This window comes from Kryptolebias marmoratus, linkage group LG2 (assembly GCF_001649575.2).
Source record: "Kryptolebias marmoratus isolate JLee-2015 linkage group LG2, ASM164957v2, whole genome shotgun sequence".
Classification (NCBI taxonomy): domain Eukaryota; kingdom Metazoa; phylum Chordata; class Actinopteri; order Cyprinodontiformes; family Rivulidae; genus Kryptolebias; species Kryptolebias marmoratus.
The window spans coordinates 24,049,183-24,058,253 of NC_051431.1; the positions used below are offsets into that span (position 1 = coordinate 24,049,183).

The window sequence follows — 9,071 nt, forward strand, 5'->3', positions numbered from 1 at the left end:
AACTCTTCCTCTGCCGTACCGAGAAGCAGCCATGAGGACATGACCATCGCTGTTCATCACTACAGGAAAGGCATTTTCTCCTGAGAGCACCAGGTTACAAGGAACGCTGGAGCTGCGTAGGTCCAGCTCCTTCAGGCCTTTCACAAGAGACTTGTAGGCGTCTTCATGGTAAGACTGGGTTGGCTGGTCAGACATGGTGAGACGATAGTCTGTAGGTTAAACAAAGACAGGAGGTTAAAAAATTGTTCTCTTGATGTAAATGAGATGCTGTGATAGTTAAGGATCTCCTTTCCTGTGTGAAACAGACAAACATATCTAAATATTTTTTATGTTTCACAAATCAATTATATTACTTACAACAATTAACTAGTTTTATTTTTTTATCCAAACATGAAAGTCACTTTTACCTGAATGCAACTTTGGATCTCAAAGTGTAATTCAGTCCTGGCCAAGCAGCTCCTTCAGAGAGGATTAGAGTAGAAGTCAAAAGAATTCAGAAATGACATAATGCTTTACTTCTATAGAAAAGGAGAAGGAGAATATAGGCAGGGACTTAAATCACCAACCAATGAACAGTGAAGAAAGACAGTCTCTCCTTTTATAGTCATCTTTCTTTATCTTTACAGTGTTAGTTACTCATGTTGATTTTATTCCTGAGAACTGAGTCAACTACCATAAAAGATGCACAAGAAGCATGTTAACAACTAAGTTTTACTATGAGTACTTTATCCAGTCTTTACTATCGATGATTAATCACATGTCACACCAATGAGTGGTATTATCACAAACAATTTTTTTCCCCACAAAATAGAATGAAACAAAAAGATACCTTAAAGACGGTGGTAGTTTTTACCTCTAGAGACATGTTGGTTCATTAAATCATTTTCTATTCACTTCTGTGAGGGAGGATGCAGTTTAGCAAATGTGGAAGAGAACTGCAAAGTTTACCTGTCGGCCAGGATCTTGTGTAAGGGGTTGTTAAGTTGTTGTTGCCAAGAACTTTCCAGAACAGTGGGTTTATGAGAAGAGATTATTAATGATAAGACAAATAGTGCATTTGTTTTCTTTTCGAGCTGACCCAGCTGCCTGAGCTGGTTTCCTGTAAATGATGTAGGAGTTATGTAAATTTTTGACCAGTTTTGATTTGTCAGAAATATGCAATACATACCAATGTATTTTGTTTATATAGATACGCCAGGTCCCAGAAATACTTTGGGATTTTCGTTGGTTTTTCTGAAGATGATAAGTTTGACTGAAAGGAGAAGCTAGTGATTGCTTATTTGTTTCTGTGTAAGAACTGCCATTTAAACCTACATTTCTAACATGTTTAACACAAATTACCTTCCTTAATTCTTGCATTGCTCACCACAGCAAACTCCCACTGACGATTTGGCGAGTGTTTTATGCCGGATACTATTCCTCTGGGCTCAAACTTGCAGTCTCGGGATTAAGAGACCCCACCACTGATCAATGAGCTACTTCAACCCCAACACAACAATAACACACAAAAATGTGAAGGAGTGTGTCAGCATTAGAAACTGAAGAAAACAAGGCTATGACTGAGTGAGTGGGCATCTGTAAACTTTACATGTCCAGTTTGATTAGCCTTACATTAACAGTTAAACGTTTCACCATCCCAATATACCCAGCTCAGATCATCTAAACTAAACTAAGTTTATTAACTAAAAAACAGAAGGCTGTTGTGGCAGCAAAAACAAAGCAACAAACACTTATTGAGCACAGGAGCAAAAACACAAGACACATTGACGTGTCTTGGAAAACGATGAGCAAAAACACGAGGAGCTTGAAAAATACAAAAGCATGAACACCTAGACAAGAACGAAAGGAATACACTCGCGAGGCATGAATGTAAAGGAACCAGTTTTAAAGAAACTTAGGGTAAGGTGGAAATGGGTTACAGGTTACTGAAAAGGGGCATGAAGAGGAACAGATGAATTACTGAGCAGAGGGAAGGTGAGTATATTGCACAGAAAACACATGAGAAAAACCAGCACATACAAGACCAAATCACAAAGACAGGAAAAAACGGACACAGGACTGACAACAGGATAGAGAAAAATAACTCAAAATCATAACACCCATATCTCTTTTCTTGTTCTTGTTTTCTCTCTACAGTCTTACGCAAAAAAGCATTCAGAAAAACTAACTACAGTTTGTTTGTTTTTTTAAGAATAATAAACTAGATCTTAAAACCCATAACATATCAATGACACAAAATTTACCGCCAGTACTCTGGAATTTTATTACATGCATGCTATTACACCAGCCATCATGACAAAACTAAGTTCAGTGTTGTTCTTCTCCTAAAGCTAGATTTATACTTAAAACATGGCAGTTTGACAAAAAACAAAAAAAGGTCAAGTTTTTCAAAAGTGTACAAACTTAGGAGTGCTTCTTACAATAAATTAAATCCAACACACACATCAACACCCATACATACACATACCCCTATACATAGACACATACATACAATTGTTGTTAAATAAAAGCTTACACACAAAAAATAAATGGTCTTGACCAAGAATAACAGATGCAATACAAATAATTTTCTCAATTCTTCACCAGTCTGCTTTAGTAAGACCATGTCAACCTGAACAACAGCCTGCTTGAACCAAAATATTGAAGTCAGAAATTATACAAATTGAGAATTAAATAATATATTTAAAAAAAAAAAAATACACTCAGTAGCTCTAATGCTAGCCCTCACAACTCCTTCAGATTATGTTATACCAAAAACATTATGGAGTGTTGTGCTGCTCTACACATTTGCAGATATTTTGACAATTTGTAAGTTCTCTGCCATTACACTTCAGTGATCTGAAACCTTTACTAACCCAAATGCCCAAATGGAAAGTATCCTCGTCGCTGCTGGGAAAATGACGAGAAATGAAAAAACAGAGTTGCTCTGGGTCTTCAAAAACTGGCACATTATTAAAACAATGTCACAAACTAAACCCACTCACTTGTAGTTAAAGTGAAATTTAAAGAGCAGTATAGGCAAACATGGCAATTTGTGACAAAATTAACACAAAAAGTCAAGTCTCAAGTCAAAATTACAAACTTAAAAAATTACAAAGCTGTCGCTGCTCGGGCCTAATTATTAACCTGGTGTCATTTTATGCTCTGCAGTAAACAGTTCTTCTGAGCATCTTATTCTCCCTATCTACTCAATAGTTTTCTACAGTCATTATGTTCAAGGTTTGCTCTTCTGCCTTTCCTTCACTCATGAAGTCTATTTTTCAGTACTTGTACCTTGGTTGAAAGCTTGCCCCTATCTAACCCCATCAACACCTTTTGAATAAATTCAAAAGTGTATTTTAGAGGCTTTGGATAACTTAGGTTAGATAAAGCCAAGTAGAACTGCACACTCATTGGCAACATCTCTTAGATGCTGCATCGCAGTGCATCCTTTGATGATGACTCCAACAACCTCAGGTGAGTCAGCAGCATCTGCCCCTTCATGTCGGGCCACATACACTCCAATCATAATTTCTTCAAATTCTTTGTGTCCAGCAATGCCAGCATCCTTTGAAAGAAAAATGTCCAAATATCTATTACAGACGAGTTCTTAGTTTGGGCATTTTTCAGGTAATCAGTGCATCACATTTGTCAAACATATACTCTGTTTTGCATTTTGGTACTATTTTATTTAGCATATATTTGATTTGGTAAGGATTGCTTGTATGAAACTAATTTACATTCAGGTAAATGGGGTTTCCTTTGTTTTTAAAAAGTGATGCTTTGTGAAGTTGATGGATTACTATTCTCAGGAGACAGTCAATTTTCTAGGCATAATCAGGCAGTTCTCAGTGAAGCAAACAGATTTTAAAGTAACTCATGGCACTCCCATTTTCTATACCACTGCTACAAACAGGTCTTTTGTTATTCATACCCAACAACTGTAGCATGTTACATTATTCCTTTTGAAACATGTTGCAGAAATAAGCTTGCATTAACACTACATTGTTTAAGTATTTGATTTATCATTGTGCTCTCAAACCACAATGGCATATATTTCTTTAGCAGTCCTTAGTCTTACTCCATGCAAATTCTACTCCATCAAGTTTTTCTTTTATAAAATATTGTGCCAAACATTTTTGAACACTTTGGTACTTTTACAAAGTCAATCCCTATCATTTGACTATTTTTTTATTCCTAAAATTTGTTTCACTAAGAAAATACTTGTACACTCCAGATTTCACATGAAAGATCTGGAAAAGGAAATAGCCTTTAAATTAGGTGACCACAACATCAGAAAGTATGGTTTATTTACATTCAATAAATCTAAACCCACAAGGTCTGATTTACATTTAGGTAAATGTCCACATTGGACCTTGCCTTTTGCCTTCTGACTTACAGACATTGAACTATTTGATACATCACAACTTTAAAGAAATCATCTGCATCTTACCCAGAACTCCCTAATTAGTTTGTCTGGGTTCTCATGAAGGTAAACACACAGAGATTTCAGAATGCATTCTCGTCGTATTTCAACAGTGGGATTCTGTGTGACAGAAAACAAGTTTTCAAAAACTCAGATTTTAATAAGTGCTCTTTAGAATTTTAGTAGAACATAAATAGATCAGATAATTAAAGATAAAAAAACACATTAAAGCTACAGTATGAAATTTATTATAGATATATTTGTTGTGACAGTATGTAATGAGACAATCTGTTCAGAAAATAAAAAAAAGAGCTCCTCTGCCTTCTCCCAGTGCTAACACTGAGAAACAACCAATCAGAGCCAGGAGGTGGCTTTTAGCCCCGGCAATCATGCTTGTGTTATGCGCTGCTAACACCCCTCCCCCTTCCTCTCTGCTACTATGGGTTTTCTCCCATAGGAGAATTCTGATGCCAGTTAGCATGGCCACCGATGACGACTAATAAACAGTTTTCCTGTAACAGTAAGTTATTTCTCCACCATTAGCACATGGGACATGGTGGCAGTTTTAACAAATATAGAAGAAACATTTTTTGTATAAGTTACATACTGCAGCTTTTAAAAAAAAAAAGCTTTATTTAAAAACTAGTAGGGAAATAATTGTCATTAATCGGGTGATTTGGTGCCTTGGGGCTCCTTTCCTCTTGAACACTTTGATTAACTTGCTGGAATATTGATACAGTTGAAACATAAAAGTTGACACCAAAGGGACAGTTGTGATATGTGTGAATTCTGCATCAACCTGACAGGTTAAGATACAAAAGTGTAAAAAGTTTACATGAATATTTAAACAACAGAATTACACTTGTTTTATCAGTATGTTTGCTGTGCAGAAAGAATCACGAAATAAACAACTTCATACTGACATGCTATTTTAGATTTGGATTAAAGAAATTACCTCACTCTCTGAAAACAGAGCTGGCCACCTGGACTTGAACTCTGATATGAAGGGCATATCTGTGATGACTTCTTGTCGTTTATAGGCAAAAGTTCTTTCCATTTTCTTAGCTGATGGTTGTTCCTCTTCTTTACCTCAAGTGTTAATGCTTGTCTTTCTTCCTCAAGGGTCTCTTTACTTTCCCCAACAGGATAGTCAGGGCAGTAGTGAAAAAGCCATTTGTGGCTTCTTCACTTGATTAGGACGTTGACTTGTAGATCTGCGCTTCTTTGCAAGACTGTTGATGTCCAACTCTGGACATCCAATGTTTCGAAGTCTTGTGCTGTAGTTAGCCATTTTGTACTTCAAGCTTATTTTCCATCCATAGTATCCAGTGATGGATCCTTGCTCCTTTAAACAGGTGTACTTGGTGATCAAAGCCTTAGCAACATCAAACTCTGCAGTTGATGGGCAAACCTTGTGTGGCAACACGTGTGTCACAGAAAATGTTCAAAATTTATTGCAACAGCCCGCCTTTAAAATTACCTTTAGGGCACGCAGACTCGTTACAGACAATTTCCTGAAGTTTAACAGTGTTTTATTCTTATGTCTGAATAAAAATATAAATTACGTTAAAAACCACAATCGTTCACACACACGCTAGACAGTTCGACAGCTCAACTGTGGGATTGCAGGGAGAACAGAGTAGTGGCCCAAACAAAAACACAGCAAGCTAAACAAACAACAGCATCAAATAAGAAAAATGGTGCACCACAAACCAGAAGAAGGACCACTACCTGAAGAATCCACCACCAACACCAAGAGCTGGCTACGGCCCTGTCACAGACAAAAGAAATTAGAAAACGTTCAATTTACATACACACATATACCCTGGTTAAAAACAATTAAGTCCAGACTGCAAGAGGTGGCCCAGCAGCAGTAAGTTTAGTGCATTCAATGTTCCGTCCTGAAGCCAAGATGAACCAACAGGGCCACAGAAGAAGACGGGACGCACACAGCAGCACCAGCGCGAGCGTCAGCTGAAGCTGGGTGTCACTAACAAATCCAATGTGGGACAACAGGCAAGAAGCCCACAAAGGGCAAACAGCAGCGTCTGAACAAGAATAAATAATGGTAAAAAGGTCAATTTAAAACCGATAAAAATGGGCATTAAACTTACCACTTGAGCCCAAGAAATGTAGCTCTATAACAGGGGAGACCAGGCAAACTGCTATGGACAACCTATTAAAACAACGGAGGTTAAGCTAAGCTAACTAACGCACAGAAAATGGGAGAAACTTCCTACCAGGAAAGAGATTGAGTGTCCTTCATGCAGCATTCACGAGTGCATTTGTGTGCAGCTGTTGCATGGTGACAGGAAAAAGTTATTTTAAGCAACAAGTTTAATGAGATAGTAAAAGCTCCTCTTACCCAATGTACAGCACCGACCGACACGGAAATTAGACCAGAAGGCAAACAACGTGATGTCAGATGGGTCAGTGAGGCGTCTTTATATGATGTCAGCTGGCTCCAGGGCCAATGGGAAACAGGCATTTATGTGGTGCATTCATGGTCCCCAGGCCATACTGCTACACTTGAACCAAACTATTTCCACTGCCAAAGCCTCTAGTATGTCCGACTTCAGTTTGTTACTTACATTTAGAGTTCAGCTGCTCAACTGAGGTATTTGGAAGTCCAGTGGCCAAGAATGGGATCTGAGAGAAGAGCCTGAGGATGTTGACTCAGCGGATAAAAGAATGTCTGTATCTGCTGTTGTGTGTTGTGTCTGAACTCAATGAAACTGTGTCATAAAAGTTTTGAGCTGTTGTGTCCACTGTTTTTGATGGGTATACAACTTTGATTGTGGCCTTGTCTTTGATTTCTGATGTGGAATTCAAGTTGACATACTCATTGTCGAAATCAGCATTTCTATACTGAAGCCTAAAATCGTCAGACACATTTAGCTGTCTCCAAATCTCTTCTTCAAGGTCTTCAACAGAATTTGGTATCCCATTGGGAAGGTGTAGTTTTGATGCATTGTCAATTCCGAGGATGATTCGAAGAACTGAAGCCATCTTGGATTCAATCTAAGACAAAACAAAAGGCATGTTTTAGCTGGTTTCTACACATTTTCCAAATTGTTTTTCCACCTTTTCTAAAGCAAACCTTCCAACATCTCAGCCTCTTAGGGTATGATTGTGAGAACTTCACTAAGAATTTTTACAACAGGTAGGCATTAAATATAACCCTAAACCATAAAATTTAATGAAAAAGATAGCTAAAACAACACCATATTAAATGAGCTGACAAGCCACTTTAAGATCATAATTTGGATTCATCTTTACAGCTTCCACTCAACATAAGGTCTCAGGATGAAATGTCAGGATAAAACAGATCTAAAATGAATAATTGGTAAAACACCAACAATATATTTCTTTCTCCATCCTCAGGGCTATATGGACAAAGATAGTAACAGACAAACTGATAGCCTGAAAGAGATGAAATAATAGTTGGATTGTCAAATATACTGACAAAAGAATAACTGATGGATCAATTTTACTTAGCCCTTCCATCTTTCACATTTTGTAATGTGTATAAAATAGGACATTTAATCATATAGGGAACATTTTATGATTTACAGTCAATTATAGTAGAATGTTATGTTAAATATTTACCAGTCACAAGAACAAATCTTTTTAACGTCACCATGTGTGAGGATCCAACTCGGTAGTCAGCGAAAGGGTATGGGTCTGAAAGTTTGTGTAGCTCAACCACAGCAAGTTCTGACATTGGATGTAACTCAAAGGCTCAATAGTGCTCTTTGTACCATGAGTCCAATTTTTTAACATTAAGATTCAGATAATTTCTGATAATGCATATTTGAATCACTTCAGAAAATGTTGGAAGACCGCCATCTGATCCATGCACGACTATCATGCTTTTTTGGTATTTGATACCATTTAAAGTCACACACTGAGCCACACTTACATCACAGATGTTTGGGCAAGTGTGGTCACCACAAGCTCATTCAAGACATCAATGAGACATGCCTTTGAGACATGCGACACCTCCAAGCGAAAAGCTTCCTTCTCAGGACAAAGCATGCTATGGGCAACTATTAACTGATGCTTTGTAGCAAGAGAAAGACATACATTTCTTAAACCTGTTTAAAAAAAACTGTGTTTGGCCTCGAAATGCATAGTCCACAGCAACACAAGAGGACCATAGCATTTTATCATTTCAGGATAATGTTCCAGAAAATGGTGTTTTGGCAATAACTTTAGGTCTGAAAAATATTCTTGATAATGTTTTTGATGCTCCGAGATTTTGCTCTCCAGATATGCAATTGATTCTAAAGAATGAATAGGTGCAACTACTAATTCTGCAATGTCTTTCATATCTAATACTAGCTGCCAGGCAAGTTCATTGTTGGGAACAAGATTTCCCACAATTAGTGGGAATAACCAAAGGAGACACCAATTTTCATGAGCCTCCCAGCCTACCCTCCCACTGCATGATTTTTAGTCAAAGTTTTAGGTAATGACTGAGGACGATTCTTTTTGTCCACTTCTTTGTATGGAAATGACTGAATGAGTTTATTGAGATGATCAAAAGTGAAAAACTACTTAGACAGAAGTACTTCAATACACCGAGCTAATTCTACTGGTACAATACCCTCAAATAAAACATGGACAATCTCAGGAGGGAAACCAGTTAGTGCATCAAAATGTG

At 37.4% G+C, this 9,071-nt stretch overlaps 1 long non-coding RNA gene across 1 annotated transcript; it reads right to left on the reverse strand.

The window, feature by feature from the left end:
• Positions 1 to 124: 124 nt before the first annotated feature.
• Positions 125 to 6,810, reverse strand: LOC108229125. Its single transcript, XR_003038653.2, has 6 exons — positions 6,771 to 6,810; positions 6,646 to 6,700; positions 6,520 to 6,581; positions 6,137 to 6,176; positions 408 to 459; positions 125 to 209 (listed from the first exon to the last, which is right to left on the reverse strand). It is a non-coding gene; the product is annotated as an uncharacterized LOC108229125 (long non-coding RNA).
• Between the last annotated feature and the right edge of the window lie 2,261 nt (positions 6,811 to 9,071).